Source organism: Ochotona princeps, chromosome 6, assembly GCF_030435755.1.
Source record: "Ochotona princeps isolate mOchPri1 chromosome 6, mOchPri1.hap1, whole genome shotgun sequence".
Lineage (NCBI taxonomy): Eukaryota > Metazoa > Chordata > Mammalia > Lagomorpha > Ochotonidae > Ochotona > Ochotona princeps.
Genome location: NC_080837.1, coordinates 46,462,897 through 46,485,046, shown reverse-complemented (window position 1 = coordinate 46,485,046; position 22,150 = coordinate 46,462,897). Strand labels below are relative to the sequence as shown.

Below are 22,150 nucleotides of genomic sequence, written 5' to 3'. Positions count from 1 at the left end.
TCAACCTTGAGTGATCACAGTTTTTGAGAATCATGAGGAGGCATTAAAGAGGAGGAGGGGTGTCCCAAGGGAAGTGAGCTGGAGGCGATGCAAGGTAGGTGTGAGGTTAGCAATGACTTTCAATCCCCTTTGATTAATCATGAGTGCATTTCATTTAGTTCCTTTTCTTGATTTTAATCCTTATTGGGTCACAGAAAGGATTTAGCTAGGCCCGGATTATGCTTCCCAAATCTTGTGAATCAGTCACATTTGATCCCTTCTGTCTCACGGTTACTTCCTCCTCTTTCTTGATGGTCAGACATCTATAACTTCATCTAAACTCTTGATTTTACAGATGAGCCGCTAAGGCTCCAACAGGTTAACTAACTTGTCTAAAGTCACACCGAAAGTTAGGACTTAGGATTCCCAAATGAGTTCCCCTCAACCCTCCCACAATGGATGGGCTGAAGGCTCCCGTTAGCATGTGGAAGTTTCTGCAGAGCTCAGACAGCTTCTGTCTGGTATGTGATTTGACACAGACACTCTGCACTATCATTTTTCATCAGGGTCCTCACTTCTGGCAAAACAGCAGCCTGGAATCTCTGGCTTTTCTCCCTCAGTGACTTTGGACCAGATTCTTGCAATTCTTTAAAGGGAGAAATTAAAGGATTAAAAGGAAGAATTTACTTAGGGTAGCTTGTTCCCTTGGTCAAGTACTAGAGTGTCTACTAAGCTCATGCAGATAACCTGGGCTGCAGGAGGCAGATAAATATTACCTCTTGCAGGTGAGTGATTAACTTTATTGTTCCCTTTTGAAGATCAGAAAAAGATTAGATTGCTGTAACCTTAAAAAGTTGCATCATTCAATATATTTTAACCCTAAGGGACCTTTCTAGAGAAAACTTCTGAACATCAACACTCATTTGTGCAGCCCTTAGCTCAGACGTGTGAACCAAGCCTGTTGGGAGACTGTTAATGTGAGCAGCTAATTCTCACCATTATTTGTGGTGAAGCTGGGTCTGGGCTGAGTCACCTCCATGCGGTGCAGACCAAGGGCAGTGACGACACAGGGTCTTAGTAGACCCTCACAGAAATGGATGCGACTTGCCTCTGAGACTTTCACTATCATTAGTGCTGGGAAAGAATTCAGAGAGGTTATGTGGGAAAGAATATCCCGATGAGGTATTTTGATGAAAAATGTCCTGGCAGCACATTTGGGATTTCTTGGTTTGGAAACATGCAAGTGGTAATTGGCCACCCTCCCATTCTAGCTCCTCTAGTCTTTTCTCTTCTAGGTAAAAACCACTTTGCTGCACATTCTTGTGTTGAGAGGAGTGGAATATTAGCACTGTTGAGTACATTGGCTGTGCCAGTCACTCCAGATGCTTACTAGCAATTATTTATTATAATCCTTGTAATAATTCCTTGGAATTATTGTCTTTATTACATGGATGAGGGAATAGAGGATTAGAGAAGTTAAGCAACAATTTTCAAGGTCCCAGAACTAGTAGGCTAAGAGTTGTGCTCCTCACTCATTTTTGTCTGATGCTTTTCACTATTAGAACTCCAATAGGAAAACATATATGCTGTTTTTAATCCAAAAATTTGAACTCATTCTCAAATAGGTGAAGGACCTTACCAAGGTTAGAAAATCTGCATATTATTTTCTTTCTTTTTTTTTAATTGGAAAGGCAGGTTTACAGAGAGAAAGAGAGACACACAGAGAAAGGTCTTCCTTCTGCTGTCTAGTCCCTAAATGGCTACAATGGTCAGAGCAGAGCCCATCTGAAACCAGGAGCCTCCTCTAGGTCTCCCAAGTAAGTGCAAGGTCACAAGACTTTGGGCCATCTTCCACTGCTTTCCCAGGCTACAAGTGGGGAGTTGGATCCTAAATGGAGTAGCCAGGACATGAACCTGGGCCCACTGGGATGCTGGCACTGGAAAGTGGAGCACTAGCCAGTTGAGCCATGATGTCTGTCCCCTCATATTGTTATCAAGTTCAACATCTATGAGTATTTTTGTGAGTGATGAGATTTATTTATTTTGGTGTTATGACTTTAGCTCTTTGGGCTATGTTGGTATTTAATAGATGAAAAATTGTTGATTTAAATTGTGCCATAATGCTTTTTCTTGAGACAATGAGAGAACTTTCATGGAATGGAACATGTAGGAAGGAGATAGTTACCAGGTGATTAGGAAATATGCAATCTCTTCTTTGTTTCTTCTTGGCACGACCACTTGTTGTGCTGCCTCTGTCTCTTATCTCCAATGTCCTAAGGGTCAAGGGCTAGGAAGAATAAGCATGATAGGTAGCCAGTCCCACTTAAGAAGCTGGTATGAGTTAGACTTTGACCACCTCACCATCATTCAGAACAATGCCTCTGGCCTGTAGGACTCCTGGAAAGACCACTTAGGACTGATCTCATAGGAATTCAGTTCTCCCAACTCTAGCCTGACAAACTCTGTCAGTTGAGTGGGCATAGACCAAGAAAACTCAGAGGAGCAAAGGAAAGAAGTCATGTTTCACAGGAGAGCGAGAGAGGGCACCAGGTTTGACTGGGGAGGAGGTATGGTCCCCACAAGGGCACATCAGTGAGGGGAAGATCCCTATTCATGTGAACAACCTCCTTCTACTTCCTTTCACTTCAGCTATGGTTCCTAGGGTGAGAGCACAATAGTAAGTCAACCAAGCAATATTCTTCAGTTTTGTTTGTAAACACAACTGACTGCTGACTTGTGCCTAATGATATTAAACCTTCCTCCCACAAAAGACAGTGCTTAGTATTCCCCAGAAAATTAACTTTGAGAATATTCTTGATGTCTTTTTAAAAAATATGATTTATTTTTATTGGAAAGTCAGATATACAGAGAGCAGGAGAGACAGAGAGGAAGATCTTCCAACCAATGGTTCACTCCCCAAGTGGCCACAACGGCTAGAGCTGAGTCAATCCAAAGCCAGGAGTCAGGAGCCAGGATCCAAGGCTTTGAGCCATCCTTGTCTGCTTTTCCAGGCCACAGTAGGGAGCTGGATGGGAAGTGGGGCCACCGGGATTGGAACTGGCACCCATATGGGATCCTGGCGTGTTCAAGGTGAGGACTTAAACCACTACACCATTGCGCCAGGCCCTTAATGTCTTTTAGGAGTTTAGCCTAACTACGTTGTCTACAAGAGCTCCAATTTAAGCCTAAAGGTGTTGTGGATAATCATCAAGAAGTGTTGCGAATTTCCATGTGATCCCTCTGTAGACTGCTGGCTGATCAGGGACTGGTCCTTGGGAAGACAGTACATTGACAATAATTTTAAGAAGCAGATATTACATCACCTCGAAGATAGAGAGAGACTCTTGAATTATCATAGATTAAAAGCATGCATGAAAGGATTGGCCAGAAAAGATACCATGTGTTGGGGACTGAGGGTAGAACACCCAAAGAGATGCCATGGCTACCAGTGCTATGAGAGCTACAAGTACTCTTTGATGCCAAGTACAAGGGAAGTGCGATGGGAGTGAACAGCATTAGTTATGCCCTCGGTGCCTAGCTTTCTTTTACAGATTAAAGTCACTGCCATCACAAAGGACTTGGGAAGGCATCAGGTTTATTCTTATTTTTCCCACACAAATGATTTTAAAACCAGCTTTTAATTTTTAAAATATATCTGAAAGACAGAGACTGGTCCACTCTCTAGATACCTGCAGCGGTGGGTACTGGACCAGGCCAAAGCCAGGAGCCTGGATCTTAGGCTGGTTCTTCCATGTGGGTAAGAGGGATCCAGGTACTTGAGTCATTACCTGCTACTTTCTAGGGTGTGCTTTATCAGGAAGCTATAATTTGAAGAAGAGGGAGGCCTCAGACCTTGGCACTCCTATAAGAGATGTTGATTACCTAAATGGCAGCTTACTCCCTGAACCCTAAACGGTCGCTCTCCAAAAGCAACTTTTAATGCATTCCAGAGAAAGGAACATCTTAGATGGTGCGGTGCAGTGACTTTGGAGGCAGACTGCCTGGACTTGTGTTCCAGCTCAGCCGGGCACCGGCTCTATAGCCCTGGGCAGTACCTTGACTTCTCCATGCTTTGGTTTCTATGTCCATAAGATAGGGACGACAATAACAATGGGGGTCACTGCAGGGCTTAAACCTATTAAAACATGTTAACCACTTTGAACAGAAACCTGCGCTTAGAAAAGTACTCTGTGGCTGCAGGCCATCAATTATTGCTATTGCCAGTAACTCCTTGCAGTTGCTAATGATGTTCATTTCCAGAGCGTTTTCACTTTTAGCTGCTTTTTGGCTGAGATTTCAGAAAGTTTGCTTTTTATTTCTTAACTCAGAGGAAATGGGTATGGCTGATCAGAGAGTCACTGAGGGTGAGAACAGTAAGGAAATTCAGGCTATGTGAGTTCAGGTTCCTGAGTCATAGAGCGTGAGGTGAAATGATGGTCTTAAGTTCTCACTTGCATATGGGTCTCAGTCCAGTGGCTTTCATTTTCAATGTGCAATATCTCTTCATGTGCAGCAATTAATCATGGTGACTCCCTTAGAGTAACTCAGAAATGGACCAGGACTGTGACCCTATGTGGAAGGAGCTTATCAGTGCTGAGTATGATAAAATGATCATTCTTATAATCTTATATCACATCTCATTGCTTCCCCTTTTCTGAATAACATTGCCATACTGTTGACCTATCCTTGCACTGAAAAAAGAAAGTGGGGGGTTACTTTGTCTCTGAACGGAAGGAGGGGGCAGGCTGCCAGACAGGCTCTGGGCAGTCCTCAGCAGAGTAGGTCCATCCTAGACCCTGACTGACATGAGTGTTAACATAGTTGATCAGGGTGGGAAGGATCAAGGGTTAGGGAAAAGTGGGTGTGATTATTATCTCCAAATTTTCTATTTCTTCTTCCTGCTTCAGGGGAGGGGGTGTGAAGGGATAAGGGGAGAAGCCATACTCAGCTTTTCACCTGTCCCAGTATCTAGGGATGGGGAATGGTCACTTGATATCAACCCAGGGTCCCAAGGTGGCATGTGCTCCACATGCCCAGGTGGTTTCAGTAGTTTTGAAATGTTGTCAATTTTGCCGATCCAAGGAGGAGGGAATCCTCCTCCCATTGGCTGACATAGTCCACCTTAGAGTCTCCTCCATTCATCCAGATATTTGCTGTCATTGTTTGGCTGGGGTAGTTGTCCAATTTGTTCTGCCCTCCTTCCTTTGGCATGGTAGAGATGTCCTCTGCAGGGCTCAGTGGGCTGTCATAGCCTCCATGTGGATCTGGGCTAACAGTCCACTACTCCATCTTTTCCACTGAGAAGGACCAGCAGGTGAGTCAAGGACTCAGGCCAGAAAATCTGGGCCCCACCAGTCCAACCTCTCTGGGGTCATGGACCCGACACCCACTGCACAGGTAGGTCAAGGACCTGAGCTGGGGACATGGCCTCTACTGGACTCCCCACCCACAGGGCTCATGGACCTGGCACCCACCACACATGTGGACACAAGGACCTGGGCCAGGGATCAAGGCAATGCCAGATCCCCTGTTCCCGGGGCTCAGGGATCCAGTACCCACCACACAGGCATGCCAACGACCTGGGCCAGGTGACCTGGGCTGTGCTGGATCCACCACCTTTGGGGCTCAAGGACCCAGCACCTACCTCCCCCAGACTGGCATGGCTTGCCTCATCTTGTCATCCACCAGCAGGTGCTTCAGCCTGGGTTGGCCCAGCCTGCCCCAGTTCCAGCTCATGCTTATGGGTGCTGCAACTTAGCCAGGCCCTGCCAGCCCCTGGTCCTGGTTCTATTGTGAACTGGTTATTTTTGTGGCCCAATCCAGACCTGCTTGCACTCCATCCTGATTCTCAGATTTGCCAGTGGATGTTATGAACTGGCCCAGCCTGGCCTGCCCCTAGACTTGACCCATATGTATTCTGACAGGTGCTATAATCTGGCCTGTTCTGGGCTGTTCCTTGTGTTGCTTGGTTCTTGTGTTTATCTGCAAGGACTGCAACCTGACAAAGGAATTTTCCAAGCTCCTCTGTCAGGTCTCCTCCCAATGGCAGCTGTTGTGCACACAGGTGGGTTGTTGGCCCAGGTTGACTTTTTCCACTACTTGTTCTGGCAGGAACAGTGTCCTTGCCAAGCCAGCCCATACCAATTCCAGCTCCCACTGTTGAGTGCTATAGCCCAGCCACATCTGTTCCATACCCAGACATAGCTCTTATATGGTTCAGAGGGAGCTGAGACCTAACCCAGCCCATTCTACACCCATGCTGACTCTCAAGAGTACTAGTGAGTGCTGGGGTCTAGCCCAGTCTGGTGCTCCCCAGACCTAGTCCACAACCATGTCAAGAGATTTTGCAGTCATGTCCAGCCCAGGCCACTGCCCCTATTCTGACTCTTGGGTTCACCAGTGGGAAACCCAACTCAGTTGTTGTGTCTTCTTAACTCCCCAACCAGGCCTGTTCCCAGCCACAGACCTTGCATGTGCTATCAGAGATTGTTGTTCCACAGGGATGAGCCCTGTGCCCCCACAGATTCTGCCTCTAGCTCTGATTCACTCACATGCTGCTCATTTTCATGGCCCAACCACACATTGCCCATTTCCTGTTTCGACTCACACTAGCAGGCACTGTGATCCAGCCCTGCCAGGAAGGTCCCTACTCCAGCCTCTCTGTGTGCCTCTGAGTGGTGTTGGGTGATAGTCAGTGCTAACATTCCATCTCAGGCCCTCCATGTGAGCTGGTACTTAGGTCTAATCTTTAAAGGTTCTCCTGTTCCCTGCTCCAAACAATTCAGTCTCAGTCCCCTTGCTTACCTGCTAGTACAGAGGTAAGCATGTCCATGAAAGTTCCTTGGAAGTCATTGCTCACCTGGACATGAACCCTCAGGTCCCTACTTGCCCCAACCTGTGCCATCCCCCAGTTCCCTTATAGGCCCACACCCCAAGCCACAACAACACAGTGGGTGGGGTGGAGCCTTTTTTCCTTTTCCAACAACTTGCACCAAGCCCCTAGGTACTTACTAAGCGGCTGGGCACCCCTGGAATGAAAAAGATCCAGTGCCCAGCATTAGATTTCAAGGCATTTCTTCAGGGAGAGCTAAAAATCCAAGAATGGGGTACAAACATGTTCTCTGCGGTTCTCCGAGAGCTCTGCATCCCTTTAGCACAGTTGAGACCACTTTATGAAGGCACGAGTAAAGTGTTCAGCTAGACTCAGATTTTCCAGGTCACTGGAGAGGATGCAGACTGTAAGCAAGTGAGGTGGAGAAGGCTTTCTTGTGGCAACCAGGTGTCAGAGTGTGGTGGAAGGAGTCTTTGACCAGGAGTTGGAGACCTGGGCTCATGGAGGGCTGATTGTGTGATGGTGGGAAAGTCATTTGATTTTTCCCATTCCTCATTTGTACATGTTCACCTGCAGAGACCAATTCAGGTGGGGATGAGCGTTTCTCACTGCTGTAACATTCTATGTATATGAGAGTGAATGTCTCATATATGGAAAGGGTAATAATGATGGATTTTGATGGATCACCATCTCTGGACTCAAATATTTTAAGTCAGCTTTTACTAGAGAGTGTTATTGTTGAATCATTTTCTGATTTCAACTTACAGCGCTGGTTACACTGGTTACCCTATATGGTTCCTTGTATTTTTATTTATAAAGTTGGTGTATGAAACCCTCCTATTGAGAAAACCCAGGCAGTTACTCCATTATCAGCCATTCATGATCACTAGTTATTTACATTTATTTGAGGGCACACATACACATTCTCTCTCTCCCTACACATGTGATGAGAGAGAGAGAGAGAGAGAGAGAGAAAGAGAGAGAGAGAGAGAGAGAGTTGAATCCTGGAGTCACTGACAGGAATCACATGCCACATATGTGGGTGGTAGGGACCCAAGTACTTGAACAATCTCTGTTGCTTTAAGGGTTGCACGTTAGCAGGAGACTGGACTTGGGAACATAGCTGGGACTCAGAACTAAGGAACTCTGAAAAGGGAAACAGGCTTCCCAACAAGTGTCTTAGCTGTTAGCCAAATGTTGGTCTCAGTTACTCTTGACTATAACATAGATGCTGTGCAAAAGTGATTGCGGTCTTTATGCACCAAGAGGTCTGTGACACGACACAACTTAGAACAATGTACATGCAGATGGTGTTTCTGTGGATGCTCGTAGTCTTCTTACTGCAATACTTTTGTCAGGTGGCAAGTGAAGATGAAAACCAACTAGGGGACCCACCCAGGGCTTTGGGGTCCCAGAAGAGCCAGAGGCCCTGGTGGGTGGACCCTTTAAGCTCTGATGGATGTTGTAAAGGAATCCAGTGTTTTCCATCGTCACTTCCAATCTTCCAGTTTGCTCTGTAACTTCCTGAGCCTCCCTGACCAGAACTCAAGTTTTCCTTTAGTTTCACTATCTGTGTGGAAGCTTTGGGGAGTGATGTTGATCTAAAAGTGTAGATGAGGCTGCAGATTCTGTGCGGGACTGCTAAGACCAAGTCACCTCAGACTCAAAGTCAGGCATGCAGCATTGTCTGTGTGCATTTCCTTTTTATGGTTGAGAAGAAACACTCTCCAGTCCATAGGATTCGGTTGCACAAGTAGGGAGAAGATCAAAGAGAGGGCTCAACATCACCTCCTCCATTCTCCTTTTGTTAAGTATCTGGTTTCATCACCTTCCTTTCCTTGATGTAAATTTTGACTTTCCTTGCAGCCCCCTCCCAGCCACTCACCAACATTCATTTTTTAAGATTTTCAAAATGAAAGTTTCAATTGCAGGTGAAAGAATGAGATAAGGAGAACCTGTTGCCTCCTCCCAGAGCCTGCAGAAAGGCTGATATAATAGTATCCTAATATGGTGTTGAGAGAGGAGCCCAATAGATGTGCAGACTCTAGATATTGCACTCCCTACCCACCCAGGCCTTGGTTGAAATGTTTGCCTTCTCATAGTAGCATTTCTTGACATCCTGATTTAGAGTTATAATCTCCCGTAGGACCTTGGCATCCCTCTCTCTCCCTCTTCATCTCCCTTTCCGTCTCTTTCTTTCTTCCTGTTTTATTCAAATTGTTACTGAATGAATAAATAAATTTTGCTCTATCTAGAAGAGCAACTTTAATCTCTGAAAAGTCTATGCTTTTTGGGATTAATTTTCTTTCTTAATAATTTGTTTCCCTGGGAATATATTTAACCTGACATTTCTTTTTTGGAGAGTTATAAATACTCATGAGGATTTGTCCTCAGCCAGTAGAGGATAATTTAACTTTCTCTATTCTCCAACATCTATGCAGGTAGAAAGAAAAGTGTGTTGAACTTCTTATTTAAACGCAGGTCTCAGGATCTAGACAGATTTCCATGCATATCAGTGTTTGTATTCTGGCATGACTTCCTTGTTCTGCCAGCAGGTCTTCAGTGAATGTGGCATGCTGAATGGGATCATGCTCCCCTGGTTGACTGATGCCTTGGGGACCCTAAAGAAACTAGGAATGACTGTTCTTGGTGCAATCACCACCCACTGTTGCCACTCACAAACACATATATTTGTATAGGTATACATTTTTATTACAAAACTCCAAAGTGAGCCCCAGTGGATTCTGTACTCTGTATCAAATTCATTGGGTTGTGTTGTTGGTGGTAGGGTACATGGAATTAAAACATTTTTCTTTCTTTAGGGAAATTTGATCTGATTGCAGCTTTGATTTCTGAGATAGCAGATCTTAGCCAGTCTATGTGGAGAGAACATTTACACAATTCATTTGTGAAATTAGTTAGAAGTGGTTTTTTTTCCCTGGTAGCAACAAGACTTGGGGCATGGGACCGTGGGACTCGGAGGAGAGAAAAGATGAAGACAGGAGAGGGTGTCACCCTCCTCATTTCATTCCCTGCCTAGGGGACTGACTGTGCGATTTCAGAGTGGTGATGTCTGCTCTCACAGAATAAGTTGCTTGTTCTGCCAAGCTGTATATCAACCTTTCATAAAAATCCCAGTGTAGTCAATGTTTTATTGGTAGACTGATGACACTTGGGAAAAGCAGCTCAGGGGATTAAGCTAGTACCAGCCTCATGTACCACTGTGTTCCTGGCATCCAGCACAGTGCAGTGCCCATAACCCTCCCTCATTAAGTGCTTCATTTACTCCTTCATTTAACATATTTATTGAGTGACTAATATGTGACAGATTTGCTCTTAGTGCTGGGACAATGAGCAAAGCACTAAGAATCTTCCATTCCAGCACACAACTGGGAAACAAACAAGTAGAATCGATAGCATCTCAAAGGGTGATGGACGGGAATTAAGCAGATACCAAAGGTGATGTGTGCAGAAAGAAAGAATTACGTGCTCCAAATAAATAAATGAGCTTGTTTAATCCTTTCATTCCAATTTATACTTGGGGGAAATGTGTTGAGGAGTAGGGAAGAAGCCTTGGTTCTGCAATTTGTGAATGTGACGATTTATTGACTAGTACTCATTTTCTGAGACAAAATAGTGGCTTATGATCCTCTCTGTGGGGACCAGTGTTGTGGTGTAGTGACTTAAGCTGTAGTGACTTAAGCTGAAGATGTCAATATCCCGTATGGGTTACGGATTGAGTCCTAGTTGCTCTACTTTCAATCCAGTTTTATGCTAATGTGCCTGGGAAAGCAGCAGAGAATGGCCCAAGTGTTCAGGGCATTATACTCATGTGGGATATCCAGCTGGAACTCCAGGCTCCCGGCTTTGGTTAAATTAGCCCAGGCTGCAGAGGCTATTTGGGGAGTGAACCAGTGGGCAGAAGATGTCTTTCTTTCACTCTGTGCCTGCCTGTTTGTCTGTCTCTCCTCTCCCCGAAACTCTGCCTTTCAAATAAATAAAATGTAAATATTTGTATTTAAAAAGCACCCTACCTAAAGTAGAAGTTTGGCTAGAGGTTAATTTCTGTTTTCTGCTCAGGGTTCCCGTGCTTTAATCCACCTGCTGTGTTTTCTGCAGAGAACTACAGATGTCAAATCTGAAGCCATTTTCTTGCTTTGGTATATGTGATAAGTGGGTGACAATGCAAAAGACAGACTTGGACACTTGGCTTCACATTACAGATCCATGTGGGTGGTAAAGTTGGCAGCTCTGTGGACCTGAGAGAAACTCATGAAATTCCTGCAGCTGCCGTCATCAAGTCAGCTCCTCACTCCCGCAAGGGGCCACTCCAGGCAGGCCCCTAGGAAGGATAGGAGAAGACAGCAAATCTGCAAGCATCCCCAGAGACTCTCAGGGAGTCCAGCACAACATGGCTTTTGACAAGCATCAGAAGCTGGATGCGGGGCTCATTTCTTGGGAGAAAAGCTACTGTCTGAAGCTGATATTCAGGGGCAGTGGGATGGACAGCAGATGACCTAATTCAGTCAGTGCAGTGAGACAGCTCTGGAGAACAGCCTGAATTGCTTACGTGGCAGTTGGTATTTTAAAGTAGGGGTGGAAGGAGCAGAGAGGTGGAAGGAGTTGGACCCTCCCATCTCCAAGCTATCTTCTGGAGACTGGCTGAGGGGTCAAAATTAATGTCTGCATCAGCAGACAAAACAGGACTCACACAGTCTTCCCAGCTGTTCTGTAATTCAGCTGCTGGTAATATAGAGGTGTTTCTTTAGTTTCCTCTATTGCTGCTATTGAGGTACCACTACAGTCAGCCTTCAAGTCAGATGCAAACCCTGGTCTTTCCAGTCTGTTTGAAACTCAGTAGCCTCAGCTGTGAAATGGAACTAATAGTGACAACCTCACTGAATTGTTACAGGGTTGTGTGAGCTCATGTCTGCCAAGCAGCTGCAATTTGTTGGTGCACTGTCATTTAGTTCACTTTTCCCTCAACTATTACATCTTACAATTTACTCATTCTCCTAAGCAGCATTTATTGAATAATTATCAAGTGCAATGCAATGCATTTACTTTCTATCGTTAAATATTCTCTATATGTCAGGTAGGAAACTATTCCCATTTTATGGGTGAAGAGATATGGATGTTTTTAGAGAACAGTGTGAAGTTTGTGTCAAGATCATGAAGTCCCAGAGTTAGAGAACATTTGACAGGCCACTGGGGACCATGCTTCAGTGTCCCAGTTTCTTGACAGATGGTCATGGAGTATTGGTTTGAATAGACAGGTAGCGAGGCATCCCCTATTGTTCCTTATTTCAGACACATCCTGGAGATGAGCTCTTTTAGAGATGTCACTCCCCTTCCTTGACTTAAATGTTGTGTCCTTTGGCGTGGATTGTGGAGTCTGGACCCTGTGCTCTTAATGCAGTGTCTTTGGCAAGTATTTTAGTTTTTTGTATCTTTCTATCCTTATTTGTAACATGGGGGCAATAATAGAAAGTGAGTTACAGGGTTGTGATGAAGATTAAATCATAAAACCAAAGAAATGTTTAAAACAGTGTCTGGCATATAACATGCACTCAACAAATAACAGATTTTTGGCAGTTGAATTACTATTTTACACATCTGTCCAGCTACTTTTTTCCCGCTTTATTTCAGAGAGTCTTCCAAGTCTTAAGAAGAAGGGCTCACTGGGTTCCTTAGTAGAAATCTAACCTCTGTGTCTTGTAAAACCACAACTCCCGACTTTGATGTCTGCACAGCCAGCTTTCGAGATGTCACCCTCCCAAAGTTATGCTTTCTAACTAGGAGAAGAATTATACCTTCTCAGCCTTGGAGATGTATTCTACATTCCTGTTCATCATTTGTTCAAAGAAGAATAAACAGAAATGAATAGCAGGCAGGGAACTTATAAGTCATGATGAGCCCTGTGTGGGAATTTGGGATATAACCTAGAAAGTTAGAGTTTTAAGTCCTCCCAGAGTGTGAGGCTGAGAGTGTGGATACAGATCTAGGAATGTGGTTTTGTCTGAGGGAGAAGTCAGTATTCAAAGCCTTGTAGACAGTTATACTAAAGAAGCTGCCCAATGTGGTAGAACAGAAAGGTAGAAGCAAAGCACAGATTTATGATGGAATTGGGTACCAGGACAGAGTGTGGAGAAGAGACTCTCTGTAGGGATTTAATAAAGTTTTTAGGGAAGATAAATAATAAGAGCTTACAGGGGAAGTCATGGCTTATATGCATGAATAACTATATTTTGTAAGTACATATGTATATGCATGCATACACATGTATATACACATGTAAATCATGCAATTTATATATTATATATAATATATATGTATATATATAACAACGAAGAGCTCTGATTGAAACCAAACACATGTGATTGGGAAATCTTTGCATGTTTATTTGCACTTCTATGGAAGACAGGAAGTTTGGCTGGAAGGGCTGGCTGGGGAATGTATTTTCTGGAGATTTCATGAGGTAACTTTTAAATGTTATTTTATATTTGCTGAATGTATAGATGAATGAATGACTTAATTTGTGTCACATTAGCTCATATCCCTAATTCCTAATGGCAGCATCACATCCAACTGTGTAAGTAACACTCGTTTATGCAATCAGCTATTTTTCATTGTAAAAGCTATAATGTAGAAAACAATTATTTAATGACTTTATTAAGGTATACTCAATGTGAGATAATCTGCAAGTATTTACTGTGCATAATTTGGTGCATTTTGTCATATCCATGTGTTTGTGAAACCATTACTATAATCAAGTTATCAAGCGTATCCATCACCACAAGTCTAATGAGGATATTTAGTAACTTGAATGGTAGATTTTCTAAATAATGCCAGAAGAAAGGCTGATTTCTGCCAATCATTTGCATCTGGAAAAGTATGTCATTTGGTATAGAAGGGGAGTGTGACATTGAACTTCCCAAGGAAGGTTAAGAATGTGTCAGTAGAAGACATTTTTCAATGTTTTGTTCCTTTTTTAATGGAAGTATAAAGTTTTGTGGGTTTTTTGCTTATTTTTAAAGATTTATTTGTTTTTATTGGAAAGGCAGGGTTTTTTTTTTTAATTGGGCAAATGGAGACTCTAAGATGGACTGTGTCAATCAGTGGATTCTTCAACGACCTCATCGTGCTTGGAGCAGCGAGATTGGCAGCAATTCATAACTGTTGAACTATCAAGACCACTTGAGCAAGACCCTCGGAGCAAGCCCCACATCCGGGACCTGGGGTGGGTGGGAGACTGGGTGGGGTTTCTCCCTTAAAATCTCCTTTTACATCAGATATATGAAGGAAACAATAAAAAAAGTTAGAAGTTAAAAAAAAAAAAGATTTATTTGTTTTTATTGGAAAGGCAGGTTTTTTTTTTAATTGACTGGTTCACTTCCCAAATGGCCACAATGGCTGGAGTCGAGCTGATCCAAAATCAGGGGCCTGGAACCCTTTCCAGATTCCTACAGGGATGCAGCGTCCCAAGGCTTAGGAACATCCTTTGCTGCTTTGTTAGGCCATAAGCAGGGAGCTGGATGGGAAGAGGAGCAGCAGGGACACAAATCAGTGCCCATATGTGATACTGGTGCTTGCAAATGGAGAATTAGTCAATTGAACCAGGGCGCCAGCACTCAGCGTCTTGTTCTGACTTACTTGGAAGAAGTAAGAAGCAGAAAAGGAAGGGAGGGCACAAGATCATATTCATCAAGTAATCATCAGAACAATACAGAATGTTAGAGGTGGAATCTGGCATATTATTTGATGCTGAAAGAAGGGAGAGAAAGCTCAACCTTCCCAGGTTTTTTCCTTTAGAACACCTAGATTAATAGCACAGATGGTTGGGGAAAAACTGGATGTCATCTTCAGCACATACACACACACACCCTCCTCATAGATAAAGTCACCATTTGATCTTTTCTTTTTTTTAAGATTTATTTATTTTTATTGCAAAGTCAGATATACAGAGAGGAGGAGAGACAGAGAGGAAGATCTTTCATCTGATGATTCACTCCCCAGGTGAGCGCAGCAGCCGGTTCTGTGCTGATCTGAAGCCAGGAACCAGGAACCTCTTCCAGGTCTCCCACGCGGGTGCAGGGTCCCAAAGCATTGGGGCGTCCTCAACTGCTTTCCCAGGCCACAAGCAGGGAGTTGGATGGGAAGTGGAGCTGCCAGGATTAGAACCGGTGTGCATATGGGATCCCGGGGCGTTCAAGGCGAGGACTTAAGCCGCTAGGCCACGCCGCCGGGCCCACCAATACAATATCTGACCTGACTCCTGAAAGAAAAGATGGTTGAAATCACTGACTCAGTTAGAACTGTTCAGGAGTCTCGGGTCCTGAAAGCCTTGATGTCTCTTTGCTGCCAATCATTGCTTGGTTGAGGTTCCAGGACTCTTCTTATGTGCTCAGACACTGTGAAGAAACAGGTCCTCAGTGTGGCCTCACTGAGACAGCTTTGCCTCTCAAGATCCCTTGCTTATCCCTCCCCACAATGTATTATATATTATATATAAAATATATATAAGATATATATATATATATATATGCACACACACACATATAAAGGTTTCCCTGAGGAAACCTCCCCCACAGCCCCAACTGTTAGCAAGTGTTTTATTCTCCAGAAAAGTCTTACCAATTATAGGAAATTCACAGTGCCTGATGCCCGTTGAAAGGATGACAATGTGACGTTTAAAACTGATAATATGGTCAGCATGAATAAGGACAACTGAGAGGCTTATGTAACAGCTTATGTGATGGATAACAAAGATTCCCTTTCATTTTTCATTTTAGATATACATATTGGAAACTCCATAGTGATGTTAACAGTTAATACCAAGAAGAAGAATTATTGACATTTACAGTTGTAATCAAACGAACCATCAAACAGGGAGATCGATAGTAGGCGGACAAAGACTCTGAGGATGTAATGATTGTTATGTTCACTGCCAGCTCTCTCTGGGCAAAGTTGGATCAGGGTGATTCACTCTTGTATGAGAGAGCAACCCAATGAAACATTGCCTCCAAATTTGAGCCAGAGGTACCTGATCTTCACTGAACTCATCTATCTTGTTTTCTGAAGGGTTATTAGGTCATCTAGGCTGAAATACAGAGAAAATATCATAGAAAACAACTTACAAACCTCCAGTTTGTGCCAGCTTATGATAACCTGAATTTATATATACTTGAAAAGCGGGAATTTGCTGAGCTCCTTGGATCTACACTATTGAGTATAAAGACCAAAAATCTTAAAATTTTTGAAATCAAAGTATTAAATTTATAATGGGAACTAGAGATTGCAGAAGCTTGCAAGCAGTTTACCTGGTAGGAGACATGAGAAGAGGAAACATTCAATATTAGGAGAGGGCTTCAGGGTCCAAATCTGCAAGTCAGTGGAGGAAAACACCATCCAGATTTTCTTGATTTTCTCTGTTGCTGGGACCCAGACAGCCCCCAAGAAAATCCAAACAGAACAACTCAAGTGTACTTGACCCCATTGTGGTTGCTCTCTGCATTCATCTCCACCTACTTTACTTGGCCCAGCTATCATTGCTGGAAGACCTCAAGCAAGTATCAAATGTGGTCATGTTTTCTGACATTACCAACTACTCCATTAGTACTCACTTGCAGGACATAATGGTGCTTGCTGTCTACAGTTCTTTGAAAACAACCGAGGGCAACCTTTCTGGACTTAAATAATTTAGTCTGCCTTCAGCTGGTTTCCCAGCTCGTGGCACATCCTGTTAAACCTAGTCATTCTTACTGTGCCCTGGATCTTAGGGATTCACTAATGAATAATGGGTATGGTCTGTTCTTTCTTGTAGCTTATGTTCTAGTGTGAGAGCCAGTCATCACTTCATAATTTGTGTAATCGATTCTTTTATTGCAATTATGCTAAGCACCTAAGTATTCTGCCCAAAAAGAAGGGTCATGTGAGTGTTTTATGGGGGCCAGTCTCTCGTCAGGTGGGCAGAGAGGGCCTTCCTGAAAGAAAGTGACTTTGGTGTTGCCCTTCCACATCCACTCAATGTCTTACTTCAGGAGGCTGACTGAAAATGACAGAATCTGCCCAGCTCCCTCTGTCTCAGGCGTCACGTTCAGCGCATCAGGAGAGTGAGGGTGATAGGGGTATTTATTTCCCAGATTCCTTCCTGCCCAGCTGTAGAGAACAATAACTCCAATTTCTTTCCTACAGCTGGGGGTGAGGGGGTGACTCCTCTGTTGCCAGCGTATGGGTGTCTCTCCACCTTTTCATTGTTGCGTGTTTGTGTCTCAGGGCTGCCTTAAGGCACTGAACACCGTGTAGTTGAAAACAACAGACACTTAATGCCTCACAGCTCTGGAGGGAGCAGTCTGAAATCCTGGTGATCAACTCCCACTAGAGCCTGTAGGAGAACACTCTTGCGTTTTCTCCTAGCTTCAGTTCATTTGCTGGCGCCCTGCAGCTGCAGGATTCCAGCCTCTGCTGTGACACGGTGTTCTCCTGGTTTGTCTGCATCTTTGCATGGCAGACTTATAATGACAGCAGTCCTCCGGTCAGGCACCTGTCTGCTCCAGTGTGATCTCATCTTATTAATATTGTCTACAATCATCCTGTTTCCAAGTAAGGTCACATTGTAAGGTGCTGGAAGTTAGGACTCCAACATATGTTTTCTTGGGGGAACACAATTCAGTCTCTAACATCTGTCCTTGCCTTTGTAAATTTCCCTTTTGTTAGCTTCTCTCCAGTCAGCCTGAGAGTGGCCTGTATCTCTTTCTGGGACTCCAACTGATAGGCTGGATATGGGGGGCATTTGAGAGGAAAGAACCTTCCATATAAGAAATGAAGATTATAAATAGTGTTTGGTTCCTCCCTTGATGCAGGAAAAAGTATTGTGGGTATAAATCTGGATTCATACCAAAAAATGATTGATAGGGCTCAAATGAGCCTGTCTGCCCTGATGATTACTGTGGAACTCTTCAAAATTAGTACATCATTATTTTGAAAAACCCCAAGAAGGTATTATGTTTATGGCTGTGATTTATAACTCACACAGGTTAGAGGTAATTTTAAGAGCTTTTTTGTTAATGGGTAAAAGCAATCTTCCTTTGGGCCAACAGAGAGAGAGAGAGAAAGCAAGCTGGTATGACAAATAAATCAAAGCCAGTGTCAGTAAGCAAAACAGGAGGGGACAGGTAATGACCTGGTGGAAGGATGGGACAGAGTGTGGCTGGGGAAGTGTATTCACTGTTCTCTCCCTCCCCCCTACTCAAGCGGACTTAGCTTGGCCTGTGCCTGTGGCCAGAGCAAGACTGAACTTGCATGTGGAAGGCAGAAATGTCTGCCAGGGCCCTGCCCTTAGGCTCTGCTTGCCAAGGATCTGTCCAGGCTGTATTTCTTGTGCTCATTCCTTCTGTGTCAAGGCTGCAATCAGATCACAATGTCCTAGGCCCTTTCTGTGACTTCTGAGGAATAAATAAAGTCATGCTTGAAAACATGTGGCTCATTGCGGAACTATTTATTTTCCCTTTTCTGTAAAAGTGAAAAATGAAGATACTTTAGGGCACTGGCAAGGTAGCCTAGCAGCTAAAGTCCCTGCCTTGCACGTGCCGGATCTCATATGGGCGCTGGTTTGTCTTGACGACCCTGCTTCCCATCTAGCTCCCTGCTGTTCCCTGGGAAAGCAGTCAAGGATGGCCCAAAGACTTGGGACTCTGCACCCACCTGGGAGACCCGGAAAAAGCTCCTGGCTCCTGGCCTCAGATTAGCTCAGCTCCAGGCATTGTGACCACTTGGGGAGTGAATCAGTGGATAGAAGATCTTCCTCTCTGTCTCTCCTCGTCTCTGTACATCCAACTTTCCAATAAAAATGAATACATCTTTAAGAAAATGAACATATTTTAGACTTGAATAGTTAGTAGGAGAGACAAGAGGTTTGAGGGTTTGAGGATAATGATAAGAAATGCTTGGGGCCTGCATGGTGATGGATGGTTGCCTGCGGTACTGGCACCCAGTATTGACACCACGTTGTGTCCTAGTTGTTCCGCTTCTGATCTAGTGCCCTGCTTATGGACTGGGAAAGCACAGGAGGATGGCCCAAGTCCTTGGTCCCTTGTACCCACATGGGAGACCTGCAAGAAGTTTCTGGCTTCCAGCTTTGGACCATCTCAGCTTTGGCCGTTGTGGTCTTTTGGGAGTGAACTAGCAGAGGGAAGATTTCTGTCTTTCTCTGTAACACTGACATTCAAGTAAAATAAATGAATCTTTTTTTCTTTTTATAAAGATTGATAACCCTAGTATGCAAGTTACCATGAGTTCTTTCTGCTTTTCTGTCTGTATAAGATGGCTAGAGATGCCGGTGAAACTGATGTAGCTAATATTTTGTGTTCAGGGTCTGGGTGGTTGGGAGCACCAGACCTTTGAGCAACATTTTGTGCAGTGGTGGGGGGGACTTGTGTTTATGGGCTTCACTGGGAACAGAAGGAAGAGAGAAGGATGCGAAGCAGGAAGGGACCTTTGCAAGACTCTGTCTGTGTCTCAGCCTTCACGTTTCCATAATCTTAACCACAGAGTAGCTTTTTTGTGTTTTTCATGTGAGTGTCTTGAGCATTTCGGTCCTTTGCATGTGGAGCCAGATTGTGGAGGAGCAGCAGGGGCTGGATGACCCCAGGTGGACTCAGACAAGCCTCAGACAGAAAATCACATGCCAGACTGGACTGGTAGATGTTCTGGAATACAGGGGTCATCTTTCCAAGCTTTTTGCTCTAGTTTTCAAATCAGCTATGTTGATTCTTGATTGAAAGCTGACACATCTGTTTCTTGCAAATCACTTATCTCTCCAGGTTTCAGTTTACTGGAGAATAAAGCAGGCATATTGCTGTCCCAAGTGGTTACTGGAAATTATACATGTGAAGACACCTTTTAACCAACAATGAGGCATGCACTGGGAATCTGCTGACCAACACGGAAAGCAAGCATGAGAGGCTTTAGTTTGGGACTTACCTGGAGACAGAAGAGCGGTGCCAAGGATAGGACAGCACAGCCATAATATCTCTTTGCACTCGCTGTGGCTCTGACCAACTCCAGGGAGAATTGACTGGGTGAATTCTCAACTCTGCCAAATAAGACTTGTTGGAGACCAGGGCATTAGGTGTCTAATTGCTGGTACGCTGAGGTCAGAGAACTGTCTTGTTTGTTTGCTCTTATCTTAGCACATACTGTAATTATCCATTTTTCTCCATGTCATTCGGTACTACAAATTTTTGCTTCCTTGAAAAGCAACAAATGTCTTCAGCTCTCATTGCTCTAACAAGGTGTCTGACATGATTCCTAAAAAGAAAAAAAATCAAGGTAAGAGGAAGATAGGGAAATTGAAATTGAGAAGCTACATCAGTGTATCTGTGAGATTGTAGTTCTCACCTTCCTTTGCAGTCTTCATTTTCATCAGGAGAGTCATTTAACTCATTTACTTGATCATTTGTTAAGCGTCCACAGGATGCAGTAGTGTGCTCAGTGCTGTTTTGGGCTCTATGTGGGAGATCACAGTGTGGACTCTCAGGGGCTCATCAGACCCAGGAAAATGCAAGGCCCGTGGTTATGAGGCTCTTGGCAGGAGGGTGGTAGGAGGCCAAGTGGGCAGCCCCATGGCAAGGCTTTCCCTGGAGATGGAAGGGCTCTGCTTCTGAGACCATCTCTCCAGGCCCTTTATTCTTCATCTCTTGCCTAAGCATTTTAATGACCCGCCCATGTGCTCCCTGGCTGCCTGTGGACAACAAGGAAATGAGCCTGGACCAGCAGGTGTTCTGCCTCCAAGAGGAACCTCTGCTAGTTGCACAATCTGGTTCCTCTTTTTGCTGCAAGAGGCAACATTTCCTGCCTAAAGTGAAGCCAACAGTTTGGCAGGGGAGATATTGGTATTTAGCTTCAGACGACTATGGATGCTTGTTTCCACTTTATTGGTGGATGTATCTTTTATTTTTTGGGTTGCAATACATAAATTATGGATCTTTTATTTATACATCAAGACAGGAAGAAAGAGATGCTTTGCCAAAGTGCCAGTCTTGTAGGAAACAGGAGTCCATAAATGCAGTGCAGAATTTAGTAAAATATATTATTACGTTGGTTTATGTTTTTGTAGCAGTTAAGTGCCTACTGCAGTACTCAACCCATATCAAGCACCCTGTAAATGTTGATGTTGGGCTAAAGAAAACACGGCACAAAACAAGCATAATGGGAAGATGGGGTAAGCAGAGCGGGCAATGAAAATTAAATGAGAAAAAGCAAAGTTAAGGCATGAAAAAAGGTTTAATGGAGTGTTATTGAATAACTGCTGAAAGCACAAAGTAGAAGAAACAAAAAAATCAAGAGGAAATACAATGCCTTAGCTAACAGGGATGTGGAGGTGGAGAAAAGCAGGAAGGGGATCTGGACAATGACCTCCACACAGTGGTTCCCAGGTGGTCTTGCATTGGAAATATCTGAGAAGCCGAACCACCGAGGCTTGGGCACGACCCTCACCAAGTCTGATTGGATGACAGATTTCCTTTCCTTTCATTTTCTTCTTTTTTAAAAAAGATTTATATATTTTATTGGAAAGGAGAGAAAGATCCTCCATCTACTGGCTCACTCCTCAAGTGGCCACAACTAACAGAACTGAGTCGATTTGAAGCCAGGAGCAGCCAGGAGCTTCTTCTAGGTCTCCCATGTGAGTATAGGGTCCAAAGGCTTTGGGACATCCTCCTCTGCTTTTCCAGGCTACAAGCAGGGAGCTGGATGGAAAGAAAAGCATCCAAGACCTAAACTGGAGCCCATGTGGGATCCTGGCACATGCAAGGCAAGGACTTAGCCATTAAGCTACTGTGCTGGGCCTGGCAGACAACTTTTCATAAGCTCCCTAGATAATTCTGATAGGTTTGAAAACGATTGTGCTACAACAGGAACCACAGGCCAGTGAGATTAAGGCTTTTCTGCTGTCCTCAGGGGAACAGGTGAAGGTGTCATCTGTGCCTGTGGACTCTGCTATTCTGCTCCGTGTCCTTCCTTTAGGAATGACATGGACCCCTGTAGCATCTGCATTGCAGGTGACTGCTCCGTGCTGGTCACTTACAAACCAGAGGATGTCGGCTTTACTTGGGTCTGCATCAGCCATCTTCCTGCTTCCCTGAGCTCCTGCAATGCAGGTGCAGGGGTGCTTAGTGACTTTGTGTAAGGTGCTGGATTCCTGGCCTTCTGGGTCCCTCTGGGACAAATGGGCTAAGCTTGTGCTCTTGCTTCCTTTTCCTAGTCTATCCCTGGTCTTCCAGACCCAAATTACATTCTATCCAACTTCCTTTTGAAAGGTAGAACTCAGCCCCAGTGTGC

General features: G+C 44.2%; 1 long non-coding RNA gene across 1 annotated transcript; it reads right to left on the bottom strand.

Moving 5' to 3' along the window:
- Positions 1 to 15,436: 15,436 nt before the first annotated feature.
- Positions 15,437 to 21,356, bottom strand: LOC131480580 (uncharacterized). The gene is made up of 3 exons (XR_009245629.1): positions 20,210 to 21,356; positions 19,793 to 20,119; positions 15,437 to 15,911 (listed from the first exon to the last, which is right to left on the bottom strand). It is a non-coding gene; the product is annotated as an uncharacterized LOC131480580 (long non-coding RNA).
- Positions 21,357 to 22,150: the final 794 nt, after the last annotated feature.